At 28.7% G+C, this 15,406-nt stretch overlaps 5 non-coding genes across 5 annotated transcripts; 4 read left to right on the top strand and 1 right to left on the bottom strand.

Moving 5' to 3' along the window:
• Nucleotides 1-5,466: 5,466 nt before the first annotated feature.
• On the bottom strand, nt 5,467-5,538 carry TRNAH-GUG (transfer RNA histidin (anticodon GUG)). The gene has a single exon. It is a non-coding gene; the product is annotated as a tRNA-His (tRNA).
• Nucleotides 5,539-7,891: 2,353 nt separating this feature from the next.
• Nucleotides 7,892-7,963, top strand: TRNAH-GUG (transfer RNA histidin (anticodon GUG)). The gene has a single exon. It is a non-coding gene; the product is annotated as a tRNA-His (tRNA).
• Nucleotides 7,964-9,525: 1,562 nt separating this feature from the next.
• TRNAH-GUG (transfer RNA histidin (anticodon GUG)) lies at nt 9,526-9,597 on the top strand. The gene has a single exon. It is a non-coding gene; the product is annotated as a tRNA-His (tRNA).
• Nucleotides 9,598-11,776: 2,179 nt separating this feature from the next.
• On the top strand, nt 11,777-11,848 carry TRNAH-GUG (transfer RNA histidin (anticodon GUG)). The gene has a single exon. It is a non-coding gene; the product is annotated as a tRNA-His (tRNA).
• Nucleotides 11,849-14,049: 2,201 nt separating this feature from the next.
• TRNAH-GUG (transfer RNA histidin (anticodon GUG)) lies at nt 14,050-14,121 on the top strand. Its single transcript has one exon. It is a non-coding gene; the product is annotated as a tRNA-His (tRNA).
• The last annotated feature ends 1,285 nt before the right edge of the window (nt 14,122-15,406 follow it).

Raw genomic sequence — 15,406 nt, 5'->3', positions numbered from 1 at the left:
AATCTAATTCAGGCTAAAATATTTTTAGCCTTTACTTATGAGAATTTTGTTTATTCTAACATGACCTCAAAACAATCATCCACATTCAGACAATGAAGTTATTTCAAAAACATCTAATTTTTCTTCAAGGAATCATATATCACATATGGCAGTGTTATCTCTGGTTGATAAAAGTTAAAATAATGCCTACTGTATGTTGGTCATAAATCATTAAGACCGGTACTACAATTTGATGCTGCTGCACATAATCATGTGTTATCAGGGCAAAATAATTTTACAAGAAAGAAAACAGTTAAGTTGATTTTTTTTTGTGAGCAGATTAAACCAAACATTTATTTAAAACAAAAACCTACAGCTCAAAGTGCCAAACTCATTTATCTACCAAAAACCAGATAATATTGGTTTTGTATGCATGTACATGTGAGTAGTATATTAATTATGTGCTAAACTGTAATTTCGTAAGAGAGCTGAGATGACTCATAATTCAACTGATATTACCAGTATCAAGAATAAAAGACACCTGATGCTAGGCTTACTAAAAAAGGTAAAAAGTGAAATGATTTCTTCCTGTTACACTCTTTGCTGATCAATATATAAGTATGATAAGCCCACGGCATGATAGCATGATAAGCTCATGCTATATACAAGCATGATAAGCCCACTGAAATGCAGGTGATAAAATGCTTTTATAAATGAAATTTTCACTCTGATCACCACAGAGAATGTTTGTACATGATAATTTTGTATAAAACAACAGTGATCAGTATCTCTCACAACTCAGTTGTTATACAAGTGAGATGTCCATGAGAAAGACATACTACTGTTAAGTAATGTATTATTGTACCCAATCTGTACAAAACAGTGCAGTAAAAATGTACTTTTACCTCTTTTATTTCTGTTAAAATTAGTGCCTGACTAACAGTACAGAGTTTCCTTTAAAAAAAAATTCAGAAATAGGCTTCTAAAACAAATTTCTAACGGATAGTTGGAGGGTACATATCACGAAAAATAATAGAGTACTTTTTATAAGAATTTTAACAGCCATATTTTTCAACAAAGATAATTTTAGAACTTTAAAATATCTTTTATTTTTGCTTAATATTTACTTAAATTTACTTAACATTACTTAACTTTTTACTTTTATTTATTTATTTTTTTTTTTTTATTTAATTACTTCAGACTTTAACTGAAACTACATTCTCAGATTAGAAAAAATGGTAATACACAATTTCTGTTGATAATGTATCCTGTAATGTTTAAGAGGGCTTTGATCTAATTAGGACTTGCCATTAAAAAAAACTTTAAAAATGCTAAGTTTAGTGGCTTATTAGTAATAAAAAAAAAAAAATTATATTTGTAAGATAATATCTGTAAAAAAATAACAATTGTACAAAATATTCTAATAATGTATTTCAGCATTTCTCCACCTTTCTAAATCCAACAACCAGGAAAAAGATGGGAACGATTCTGAAGACCATTAAGTAAGTTTAAGGTAACAAAATTTATATAACTTTCTTCTTTTATTTACTTTTTTTATAAAAAATTATTTTTTTAATAAACATCACTCTGTCAGCATCAGGATTCTAACTTGGGTTAATGAGGCCACAACGCGAGGCTATAACCACTAGACTATCACGGCTTCTACTTTTTCACAACATTATAATAGCATAAAAAAAGTAAAGTTATTACACGTGAAGTTAGCCCAACTTTCAAGACTCAAGAAAGGGGAGAAAAAGATCAGATGATTATTTTTTTTCACTTAGTTTAAAGTAGATTAGTCGCACTTTCAAAAAAATTTTTTTAATTGGTTTTTTTTTTTTTGTTTTGTCCCTTAAATAAATAAATTTTAACTAATATACGAAAAACTTTTCTGTCAGACGCACGTTTTGCGTATGTACTTATTTATGTTGGCCTGCATTTGTTCTTATAACTCTAGGCCTCGTGGATCAATTTTCTTCAAACTTGGCACCACCTTAAGAGGAAAGAATGAATTAAATCTTTGCAAATATTGTAAAGCGGGGGGAGTGTTTGGGCGAAAGAAAATTTCAAGTCTTTACTGCAGCTCTTAAACAGTGAAATTCTTAAAAGTTTTTCTTACAAAAGTTGAATTTTTTTATAAAGATCACAAATAGGCAAAAAATCTTTAATATTCACCTCCTCCCCTAGAAATGACTTTATATATATTTTTTATTTTTTTTTTAGCAATATCTTGTTTCATAAAAAAGTTAGTGGGAGTTTTGCATCCAATTTTCTACATGGATAGGCCTTCAAACCACTAAAAAAAGTTTTTGCCCGTCCTATTCGAAAGGTCGTACGTAGTAACGTCAAATATTTTTTCATCTTTAAAAAATGTTATAAAAATGTATTTTAATTTAAATCCATCTCGCAAGTTATCTATTTTTAACGTAAAACATCTTAATTTTTTGATAGCATTTATTTTTTAGTATTACTAAAAAAAAAAAAAATAGCCAAAATTTTTAAACTAGAAAACTACGACTTCTTTATTTTAAATTATGACTGTAGCTTTGTATTTTTATTTTTTAACTATCTTAAAAAGTTATTTTATTTTAATTTATTATCATCACTTAGAAATTATTTTCTTAAAAATTAATTTTACTCCAATGTATCTCCTTGAATACGGAAGCAAAATGAAAAAAAAGTTTTTTCGATTTTTAAAATGTTTAGTACTCAAAACATACTTTGTTAAAAAACAATAAAGTCACTACTAAAAAAACTTATAATAATACTCTATCATAATGGAAAAATTCCAAATTTAAAAATAATCGATATATTTTTTTTTAATTTAACTTTAATTAAAATCAATTTTAGTAAATATTCTAATCATTAAAAAGACCCGTGATGCGTGAGCCCCAAATTTTTAAAAAGTCGAAAACGTATTTTACGAAATTGTAATACTAATATACTAATATTAAAAATTTTGGTTACTGATTAATTTTGTTGAGCACCTTGGCTTCAGTAATTAAAATTAAAAGATTTAAATATAATCTTTTTTTTTTTGTCTTCAGTCATTTGACTGGTTTGATGCAGCTCTCCAAGATTCCCTATCTAGTGCTAGTCGTTTCATTTCAGTATACACTCTACATCCTACATCCCTAACAATTTGTTTTACATATTCCAAACGTGGCCTGCCTACACAATTGTTTCCTTCTACCTGTCCTTCCAATATTAAAGCGACTATTCCAGGATGCCTTAGTATGTGGCCTATATTTTTCCAAATGCTTCTTTCTTCATCTATTTGCCGCAATACCTCTTCATTTGTCACTTTATCCACCCATTTGATTTTTAACATTCTCCTATAGCACCACATTTCAAAAGCTTCTAATCTTTTCTTCTCAGATACTCCGATTGTCCAAGTTTCACTTCCATATAAAGCGACACTCCAAACATACACTTTCAAAAATCTTTTCCTGACATTTAAATTAATTTTTGATGTAAACAAATTATATTTCTTACTGAAGGCTCGTTTAGCTTGTGCTATTCGGCATTTTATATCGCTCCTGCTTTGTCCATCTTTAGTAATTCTACTTCCCAAATAACAAAATTCTTCTACCTCCATAATCTTTTCTCCACCTATTTTCACATTCAGTGGTCCATCTTTGTTATTTCTACTACATTTCATTACTTTTGTTTTGTTCTTGTTTCTTTTCTTGCGATAGTTCTTGCGTAGGACTTCATCTATGCCGTTCATTGTTTCTTCTAAATCCTTTTTACTCTCGGCTAGAATTACTATATAATCAGCAAATCGCAGCATCTTTATCTTTTCACCTTGTACTGTTACTCCGAATCTAAATTGTTCTTTAACATCATTAACTGCTAGTTCCATGTAAAGATTAAAAAGTAACGGAGATAGGGAACATCCTTGTCGGACTCCTTTTCTTATTACGACTTCTTTCTTATGTTCTTCAATTGTTACTGTTGCTGTTTGGTTCCTGTACTTGTTAGCAATTGTTCTTCTATCTCTGTATTTGAACCCTAATTTTTTTTTAAAATGCTGAACATTTTATTCCAGTCTACGTTATCGAATGCCTTTTCTAGGCCTATAAACGCCAAGTATGTTGGTTTGTTTTTCTTTAATCTTCCTTCTACTATTAATCTGAGGCCTAAAATTGCTTCCCTTGTCCCTATACTTTTCCTGAAACCAAATTGGTCTTCTCCTAACACTTCCTCCACTCTCCTCTCAATTCTTCTGTATAGAATTCTAGTTAAGATTTTTGATGCCTGACTAGTTAAACTAATTGTTCTGTATTCTTCACATTTATCTGCCCCTGCTTTCTTTGGTATCATTACTATAACACTTTTTTTGAAGTCTGACGGAAATTCCGCTTTTTAAATATAATCAAACAAGTAATTTCACATTGAATAAAACAGATTTTTTATCAGTAACATTAATCAGTACATGTATTATGATGCTTGTTTTTTTTAATACGTCGAGAATATTAAATTTTAGTTATTTCTTTTCAAATTATTCAGAAAGAATGATTTTTTCATAGATCATTTTATTGGGTGATGTTATTCTCCAGCCAACTCCATTTTTTTTTTTTTTTTAATATTCATTTTACCTATAAACAATTCCATCTAAAAATTATTTTTTTTTTATATTATTATTTATAGTCGCATCAAATATAAAAGTCATTAGCGACTCAATATCGTGTAAATATACCAGAAAACATGTAGTCTTGATCAGACTCAGGCTGATCATTCAGTAGTATGGTTCATTCAGATAACACCAGCAAAACACGGTACCCAAGATATAGTATTCAAATCCAAGAATATAATATTCAAAATGAATATTACATTTTTGGTTTACTTCAAAACGTTAGAACGAATTTCAGAAAAACGAAAATATATTGCCGAGCAGTTTTGATATTAACGAAACAGGTCAATTAATTACAAAGATCATGAATTTTAGTAAACCACATATTAAAACGGTGAATTTTATTTTAAGAAGAATTTTATGAGATAAACTTCTTTAACAAACAATCTAACGAACTAATTTTCTGAGATTAGATATTTTAACAGAATCGTTTATATTTCATTAAATATTTTATTTTTTTTAAAAACAAATGTGAATGAAACTAATATTTGGGACATACATTTACAACATAATATGAAGTGATAACAAGAACGTAAGTTTAAGGTTATTAAAAAATAAAAAAAGCAATATACGTCTAAATATGTTCATTGCTCATTAAAGTATACAAACTTATCTTTAAAACAGTTATGTATACTGGCTTATTAACAATAAAATTAAAAAAGAAAAACCACTGCACAAAATAATGTAATACTGTATTTCAATATTTCCCAAACTTTCTAAAAGAAATGACCAGAAAAATGCATGTAACGATTCTGAAGAACAATAAGAAAGTTTCATATAAAAAAAAATTTTAACAGCCCTATTATTTTAATTTTTTCGGTAAAACGAAATATTTTTAAAAAATATCATTCTGCCGTGACCAGGATTCGAACCTGGGTTATCGCGGCCACAACGCGAGGTCCTAACCACTAGACTATCACGGCTTCTGTTAAATAATAAAATTATATAGAAATAAAAGTAAAATTAACACACCGTGAAGTTAGTTCAGCTTTTAAGATTGAAGAGGGAGAAAGTGGCTAGATGATTATTTAATTTTAAAATAGAACCACTAACAAAATCACAGACTACGTAATAACTTTGTGCATATTTTTAATCAAGAAAATATATAAATATATATATAAATTAATTTCGTCGCCTAATGAATTTATGAACATAATTCAGGTATAAATATAAAAGATAGTTTATTTTAAATCATAAAAAAACAATGATGAATATTTTATAGAGCATTTCATGAGATGGTGTTATTATCTAACCATTACTATTGTTTTGTGAAACTGATTAATAATCACAGCTATATTTTATGGTGGATGGTATAAAGACATAAGTAAAAATATTTTTTTCAGTGCTAACATGCATAAAAAAATTCTCTTTCAAATGGTATTAATTCTCTTACAGATGACAGTTAAGTCAATTCTTATTATGAGTGGTTTTATAAGCAGTGTTTCTTTTTGGCAGTTCCAAATTGATGACAGCAATAAGATGAAAGATGTGCTTAAATATGCTTGCAGGATCATCATTCTGTGAAGGGACGATGCCCCGCTGCAGTGTTATACTACTAGCGGGGATTATGTAGAAAAATTTGTAATTCAGAGTGCAATAATCATTTTCATGTACGTTCTTGACATTTTTATTAGCCGTTTGATTCTACTTTCTTGGTAACCTCTCATTGTTTATTATTATTTGACAGAAGATGTGATAGTCTACTGGTTCGGACCTCGCGTTGTAACCGCGATAACCCAGGTTGGAATCCTGGTCACGGCAGAGTGGTATTTTTTAATTTTATTTGTTTTACCAAAAAAAAAATAAAGATGATACTAAACTTATATTTATTTATTTTATTCATTATCTACTTATTAGTCTTTAAAATCGATCTTGATGTTTGGCATTTGAAACGTATGAAAAATTCTGAAAAAAAGGTGCATGATTTTTTAAGGTATTTGTAAAGGCAAAAGGAATAATGGAAATACTAACAAAAACTATTTGCCTTGTTATAAATTATAGATTCATTATCAACAGAAATTATATATTATCATGTTTTATGATTTCAGATATTAGATTCGGTTGATATCTGAAGAAACTAAATGGAAAGAAGAAATATTTAAAACTCCCAAAATTGTAGTTTCTGAAGTATTTCGGTTTTAAATTATTATAACAAGTAACTTATTAACCACAGGATATGTAGGAACGTTACTAGGTAGTAACGCATTTTTAACCTTTGTTATCTGTAGCGAATAGATTACTATTAACTTACATAGAAGGTTAGAATAATATATTTCATGTACACTTTCTTAACAGATAGGGTACATTAATGTGTTTTTCTTTTGTATATCACACATGTATAGCGTCTAAGATTTCGATCGCAATGCTTTATTTTAAGTATGTTGTAATTTAAAACCTTTCCCAATGGTGATATTAGGGAAGGAATCGTTTGATAAATTTTTTATCTCAAATACATGAATTTCCCTGAAAGTATACATGTAATTAATTAAAATTTCAATGATGAGTAATGTTGATAACAAAAATTTAAAACTGAAATTAACGTTGAAAATCAAAATTACGTTCATTTGCAAAGAATGTAAGGCGTGACTTAATTCAAATAATCTTGATATTACTGCAAATTTACTAACGTAACATAAAATAACTGACCACGCGTAGGCACTTTTAGCATACGAGACATAGATGTAACAAGCAATGCGTAAAAAAAAGTCATTGTATGAAATGTGGTCGCACTCCTTACAGTTCCTTAGGTTCTTATTACAAATTTTCTCTTCTAAGATTTTTTTATTGGTTTACATGAAAATACATATATAGAAAAATTGATTTGAAAGCATAATTTGGTTTCCTAAATTCGTTGTCACAGGGAAATTAGCCAAAAATTTGCTTTTAAAAGGAATTTCATTCAAGCATAATGATTATCAATCAAATTCTAAAATATTAGTAATGGTTGCTTTATAATATCACCTTTTAAAATGATCGATAAAAAAAAACATTTGTTCGTTGTAATCTGAAAAAAAAAACAGATTAAAATTAATATTTGTAATTTGGAACTTCCGTTCATTTTATTAAAAGAATTAATATACATATACGCGTATTTTTTCACTATAAAATGCACGCTCAAAGGTATTTCGTAGAATCCGTAATTTTATTAAAGTGGGTCTACTTTAAAAAGAAATTATGATATAGCCACTTTCTCCCACCCCAATCTTGAAAATTGAACTAACTTCACAGTGTATTAATTTTACTTTTATTCCTATATAATTCTATTACTTGACAGAAGCCGTGATAGTCTAGTGGTTAGGACCTCGCGTTGTGGCCGCGATAACCCAGGTTCGAATCCTGGTCACGGCAGAATAATATTTTTTTAATTCATTTTGTTTTACCAAAAAAAGTACAAAATATAAATATCATACTGTAACTTATTTTCTTATTCATTATCTACTTATTAGTCTTTAGCTTCTATCCAGTTATTTTCCAGGTCTTTGGGACTTGACGGTCTGGGAAGTTCTGAAAAAGTGGTGCAAGAGTATAAAGTTTTTTTTTATGGTAAAAGGAATAATAGAAATCCCAATAAAAAGTATTGCCTTGTTATAACTTATAGATCTATCATCAACTGAAATTTCATAATATCATGTCTTCTAACTTCAGAAATTAGATTCAGTTGATGTCTGACGAAAATAACTAAAAAGTAATAATATTTCAAAATCCCAAAATGATAGTTTTTGAAATATTTGGGTTTTGAAATTAATATAACATGTAACCTATTAACCATAGATATGTAAGAACTTTATTAGGGAGTAACGCATTAGAAACCTTTCTTTCAGGTGCCCACAATGTTTTCTCACCTTTTTTTTAATAGTGAAGAGATTACTATCAACCCACACAGGAGGTTAAAGTAGTATATTTCATGGTCACTTTCTCAACAGATCGGGTACATTAATGTGTTTTTCTTTTGTATATCACACATGTATAGCATCTGAGTTACGCGAGATTTCGATCGCAATGCTTTATTTGAAGTATTTAATAATTTAAAACCTTCTGCAAGTGGTGATTTTAGGGAAAATTAGTTTGATAAGTTATATTATCTCCTAAATACAAGAATTTCCCTGAAAGTACACATGTAATTAATTAAAATTTCAATTATGAGTAATGTTGATAACAAAAATTTAAAACTGAAATTAACGTTGAAAATCAAAATTACGTTCATTTGCAAAGAATGTAAGGCGTGACTTAATTCAAATAATCTTGATATTACTTCAAATTTACTAACGTAACATAAAATAACTGACCACGCGTAGGCACTTTTAGAATACGAGACGTAGATGTAACAAGCAATGCGTAAAAAAAGTCATTGTATGAAATGTGGTCGCACTCCTTACAGTTCCTTAGGTTCTTATTACAAATTTTCTCTTCTAAGATTTTTTTATTGGTTTACATGAAAATACATATATAGAAAAATTGATTTGAAAGCATAATTTGGTTTCCTAAATTCGTTGTGTCACAGGGAAATTAGCCAAAAATTTACTTTTAAAAGGAATTTCATTCAAGCATAATGAATATCAATTAAATTCATAAAATAAGTAATGGTTGGATAATATCACCTTTTAAAATGATCGTTAAAAAAAACTATTTTTTCTTTGTAATCTGAAAAAAACTCATTAAAATTTATATTTGTTATTTGGAACTTCACTTCATTTTATTAAAGAAATTAATATACATATACGCGTATTTTTTCACTATAAAATGCACACTTAAAGGTATTACGTAGAGTCCGTAATTTTGTTAAAGTGGGTCTATTTTAAAAAGAAATTATCATATAGCCACTTTCTCTCTCTCCAGTCTTGAAAACTGAACTAACTTCACGGTGTATTAATTTTACTTTTATTCCTATATAATTTTATAACTTGACAGAAGCCGTGATAGTCTAGTGGTTAGGACCTCGCGTTGTGGCCGCGATAACCCAGGTTCGAATCCTGGTCACGGCAGAATAATATTTTTTTAATTCATTTTGTTTTACCAAAAAAAGTACAAAATATAAATATCATACTGTAACTTAATTTATTTTCTTATTCATTATCTACTTATTAGTCTTTAGCATCAATCCAGTTATTTTCCAGGTCTTTGGGACTTGACGGTCTGGGAAGTTCTGAAAAAGTGGTGCAAGAGTATAAAGTTTTTTTTTATGGTAAAAGGAATAATAGAAATCCTAATAAAAAGTATTGCCTTGTTATAACTTACAGATCTATCATCAACTGAAATTTCATAATATCATGTCTTCTATCTTCAGAAATTAGATTCAGTTGATGTCTGACGAAAATAACTAAAAAGTAAAAATATTTTAAAATCCCAAAATGATAGTTTTTGAAATATTTGGGTTTTGAAATTAATATAACATGTAACCTATTAACCATAGATATGTAAGAACTTTATTAGGGAGTAACGCATTAGAAACCTTTCTTTCAGGTGCCCACAATGATTTCTCACCTTTTTTTTAATAGTGAAGAGATTACTATCAACCCACACAGGAGGTTAAAGTAGTATATTTCATGGTCACTTTCTCAACAGATCGGGTACATTAATGTGTTTTTCTTTTGTATATCACACATGTATAACATCTGAGTTACGCGAGATTTCGATCGCAATGCTTTATTTGAAGTATTTAATAATTTAAAACCTTCTGCAAGTGGTGATTTAGGGAAAATTAGTTTGATAAGTTATATTATCTCCTAAATACAAGAATTTCCCTGAAAGTACACATGTAATTAATTAAAATTTCAATTATGAGTAATGTTGATAACAAAAATTTAAAACTGAAATTAACGTTGAAAATCAAAATTACGTTCATTTGCAAAGAATGTAAGGCGTGACTTAATTCAAATAATCTTCATATTACTTAAAATGAACTAATATAACAAATTAACTGACCACTCGTAGCTACTTTTAGTATACGAGACGTAAGTGTAACAAGCAATGCGTGAAGCAAAACGTCAATGTATGAAATGTGGACGCACTCCGCTGCCAAGAAAAGCATTGACAGTCGACTATTGTGTGAATAATATTGTGGGACAAAAAGGAGATTTTTTTTTAACACTTGTTGCATTGATTCTCTTAAAAACAATACTAGTATGTTATGCGAAACGCTGAAAAAATGCTTGCTTTATCCTGACATGCTGTGTCTCAGTTAACCGGACCTTTTTTTTGATTATCGAAACGCTGCCGACAACATCACGAACACTCCTCATGACCTTAATCTGGAAAATATAGATCATCTCCATTACAGCAAAGTCCTGTCATCAAGTGACTATCACCGTTTCAGATTGATTGTCGTCTTTTTGGCAGTTCCAAAATGACGACAGCAATGAGATGAAATATGTGCTTAAATATGCTTGCAGGATAATCATTCCGTGATGAAGGGACGCTGCCCCGCTGCAGGTGTCATACTACTAGCGGGGATTATGTAGAAAAATTCGTAATTCAGAGTGCAACAATCATTTTGATGTACGTTCTTGACATTTTTATTAGCCGTTTGATCCTACTTTCTTGGTAACCTCCCTTTTTATGTTGTAAACGGTTCAGTAAGTCTGAGGTGCTGGTAATATCCACATACCTTGTTCAAAGAATTAAATATTGCGTGAATTGTAGGTTGTTCGTTAGAACTGACTAATTTCAGAAAAACAGTTCCTTAAGTTGTTTATTAACAATTTTCTCTTTTAAGAATTTTTTTTATTAAATATCACGATTTTATGGTTTTTGTATTTATTTACATGAGAATTTATATATAGAAAAATTGATTCGAAAGCATAATTGAATTTTCTGAATTCATTGTGTCACGGGGAAATAATATTGAATAATAATATCGCCCTTTAATAATAGATAAAAAAAACTACTGGTTCTTTGTGATCTGAAAAAAAAAACAGATTAATATTAATATTTGTGATTTAGACCTTCAGTTTATTTTGTTAAAGAAATTAATATACATATACGCATATTTTTTCGACATAAAATACACGCACAAAACTATTTCATGGAGTCCGTGGTTTTTTTAAAGTTGGTCTACTTTAATAAGAAATAATCACTTTCTCCCTCTCCAATCTTGAAAGCTGAACTAACGTCAAGGTGTATTAATCTAGTTTTATTCCTATATAATTTTATTATTTGACGGAAGCCGTGATAGTCTAGTGGTTAGGACCTCGCGTTGTGGCCGCGATAACCCAGGTTCGAATCCTGGTCACGGCAGAGCGGTATTTTTAAAATTTTTTTGTTTTACCAAAAAAAAAATAAATATGATACTAAACTTATATTTATTTATTTTATTCATTATCTACTTATTAGCCTTTAGAATCGATCTTGATGTTTGGGATTTGAAAGGTATGGAAAATTCTGAAAAAGAGGTGCATGATTTTTTAAGGTATTTGTAAAGGCAAAAGGAATAATGGAAATCCTAACAAAAACTATTTACCTTGTTATAAATGATAGATTCATTATCAACACAAATTATATATCATGTTTTCTTATTTCAGAAATTAGATTCGGTTGATATCAGAAGAAATTTGCTGAAAAGAAGAAATATTTTAATCTCCAAAAACTATTTTTGCTGAAATATTTAAGTACTAAATTCTAATAACAAGCAACGTAGTAACCATAGGCGACGTAGGGACCTAGTAACGCATTAGAATCCTTTGTTTCAGGAGTTTTCAATGATATCCCAACTTTTTTTCTTTTAATTTTCGTGAGGTAATGCACAGAAGGTTACAGTAATGTATTTCGCGTACACTTTCCTAACAGATAGAGTTCATTAATTTTTTTTTCTTTTGTACATCACACTTGTATAGCATCTGTGTTATACGAAATTTAGATGGCAATGTTTTATTTGTACTTTGTAATAATGTTTAACCTCTCCCAGTGGTGATCTTAGGAAAGATTCGTTTGAGAAGCTATTTTATTTCTCAAATTACAGTGTGCTTTTTTGTGCTGATATATACCCTAATATATATATATTTTTTTTTTCTGTGCATATCAGTCCACTATGCTGATATACACACTTCATAGTTGATCGGTGATGTGGGTAACAGGAAATTATTTCACTTCTAACCTTACTCAACGTAGGAAAGATTTTTCTAATTTTTGAAATTGCAATGTAAGATGTCTTGCGACACATCGCAGCTAACTTGCAGCACTTAGTGTTGTATAAATCTTATTATAAATGTATCTATGTATAAATCTTATTGATAACAAAACACGAAAATTCAATAAAATGTTGAAATAAAAATTACGTTCATTTAAAAAGAATGAAAGTCGTGCCTTAATTGAAATAATCTTAATATTACGTAAGATTAACTGACCTCCAGTAGGTACGTTTTAATATTCGAGACGTAAGTGTGTGCAATGTTTGAAGTCGTGACTCACTTTGTTGCATAAAAAACAAAATGCAAGTAGATAATGCACTCTCCGAAGATCAAGTGAAGAACATTCTGGGACAAAAAGGAAATTTTCTTGAACAGTTGTTGCCTTGATTCTCTTAAACAATATTGGTATGTATTGTGAATCTTGAAAACTGTGCGACAATAATACAAACTTCTCACGACCTTAGCCTGGAAAAATAACGACCTTTTCCTTTACAGCGAAGACCTCTCATAAAGCGACTGTCACCAGTTTCAGCGTCTTAAAACCTTGCTTGCTCAATGACACTTCCAAAATGACGACGATGGTGAGTTCAAATAAGATGCATCCTGGCTTGCAGGATGCATCTCTGTGAAGAAGTGACGGTAACCCGCTGTAAGTAAGTGCCTTACCATGGCCGGGACGGTGTAGAAAAATTTAAAAGATTTGTAATTGAAAGAGCAATAATCATTTTAAATGTATGTTCTTAAATTCATCAATAGACATTTGACCCTTTTGTCTTGTTAACCTCTCGTTTTATGTTGTAAACGGGTTAGTACATCTCTAATGTGTTTATTATTCACGTAGGTTGTTCAAAGAATTAAATATTGTGTGAATTATAGAATGTTCGTTAGAACTGGTTAATTTCAGAAAAACAATCCCTTTACGTCTTTTATTAACAATTTTCTTTGGTAAGAATACTCTTTTTTTTATAAATATCTCGATTGTATAATTTTTGTATTTATTTACATGAAGAATGAGAAATAGAAAAAATAATTCGAATGCATAATTTTCTTTCGTTATTTCGTTGTGATTGATTAATACAAACCAATAATTTAGTATTTTTTTTTTTAGGTGGAGTTATGTACAAGTGTGATTATTATTATAATTTAACAAAATTATATTAATTGTTGGATAATAACAACACCTGGAGAAACCGTAGATAAAATAATTGATCGTTATTTTTTTATGATTTAGAACAGGCTGTATTTATTTTAAACAAACTGTAATGTATTAATTTTACTTTTATTACTGTATAATTTTATTTATCGACGGAAGCCGTGATAGTCTAGTGGTTAGGACCTCGCGTTGTGGCCGCGATAACCCAGGTTCGAATCCTGGTCACGGCAAAATGGCATTTTTTTTAAATTAGTTTGTTTTACAAAAAAAGATAAAAAAAAATAGAATATTATATATTTTTTTTAATTTTCTTTAGAGTGTTTCGTCATTTTCCTGTTTTTTTTTTTTTTTTTGCTATTGTGGGCAGTATAAAGGACTTAAGACTAAAACTGTGATTTTTCAGCAGAGCAAAAATAATATTCAAAAGATTCTGCAGAAAATGATGATTGACTGAATTTTTAAAAAATTCCTGATTTTGTTAACAATTTATTTCTCTTCAATGTGCATATTAACTTGTTATCAGTTTTTTAATTTTTATCTGTTTTTTCACAATTTTTCATTACTAATGTATTGACCTAATTCTTTGGACCAAGTAACGAATGACTTAAGCCTTTTCACCAAAATGTTCTAATATTTCTATTTTTAATAGACAATGATCATAAATTTTATAATAATTGTGGGATTAATAGTAATTAAGCTCTACAATTATTCTTTTTCACAATAAAATTACAATTATTGGTAAAATAATTTCTTTATTAAAAAATATAATAGTATTAGACATTACACTAAACATTAAAAACTGTAAAAAATATTTAAATTATTCATGCACATACAGTTCATGACAGCTTGTTTTAATAATTGTAAAGAGAAAAAAATTATTACATTTGAATGGAGTACCTTATTATAAAATAAAACTACAATAATCGTCTATAACTATGATAACCACAGTAATCAGATATGAATATACAAAAAAATAAATAGGCTATTTTTATTCCTATACATAGACCATTTTTATACCATATATTAAACAACATTACATAAATTATTAATAAACTGATTAAAATTGAAACAATCATAACATCTTTTAACATTCTTAACACAAAATACTTATTAAATTTGAATGGAAAAAAATGAAATTAAAAAAAAAAAATATTCCCATCACAAAGATAATTAAGATTGAAAATTTATTTCTAAAACTTACCATACTAGTTCCTCTTCATCATACTACAAAACATGCTGCTTAAGTATGATTAGAAAAATAAGCTACTTTTAATTATTAATAACAAAAATTAAAAAAAAAAATTATATAAATTTAATATTACAGAAAACTAAATGATATGGTTTTAAGTGTATGGTGATGTATTAGCCTCCGGTAACTACCATTTAGATAATTCTTCAGTGTTTCAAATAACCTAAATTCTCATAACCTAACCACACGATTCAGATTATTTTTCTTTTCTGACATGGATACATCCACTAATTCACCAAGTACATCATCAGTATGACATATAAATC

Source organism: Lycorma delicatula, chromosome 3 (assembly GCF_047948215.1).
Source record: "Lycorma delicatula isolate Av1 chromosome 3, ASM4794821v1, whole genome shotgun sequence".
Lineage (NCBI taxonomy): Eukaryota > Metazoa > Arthropoda > Insecta > Hemiptera > Fulgoridae > Lycorma > Lycorma delicatula.
Note: the sequence above shows the minus strand (reverse complement) of the source record. Positions and strands in the feature narration are given on the sequence as shown.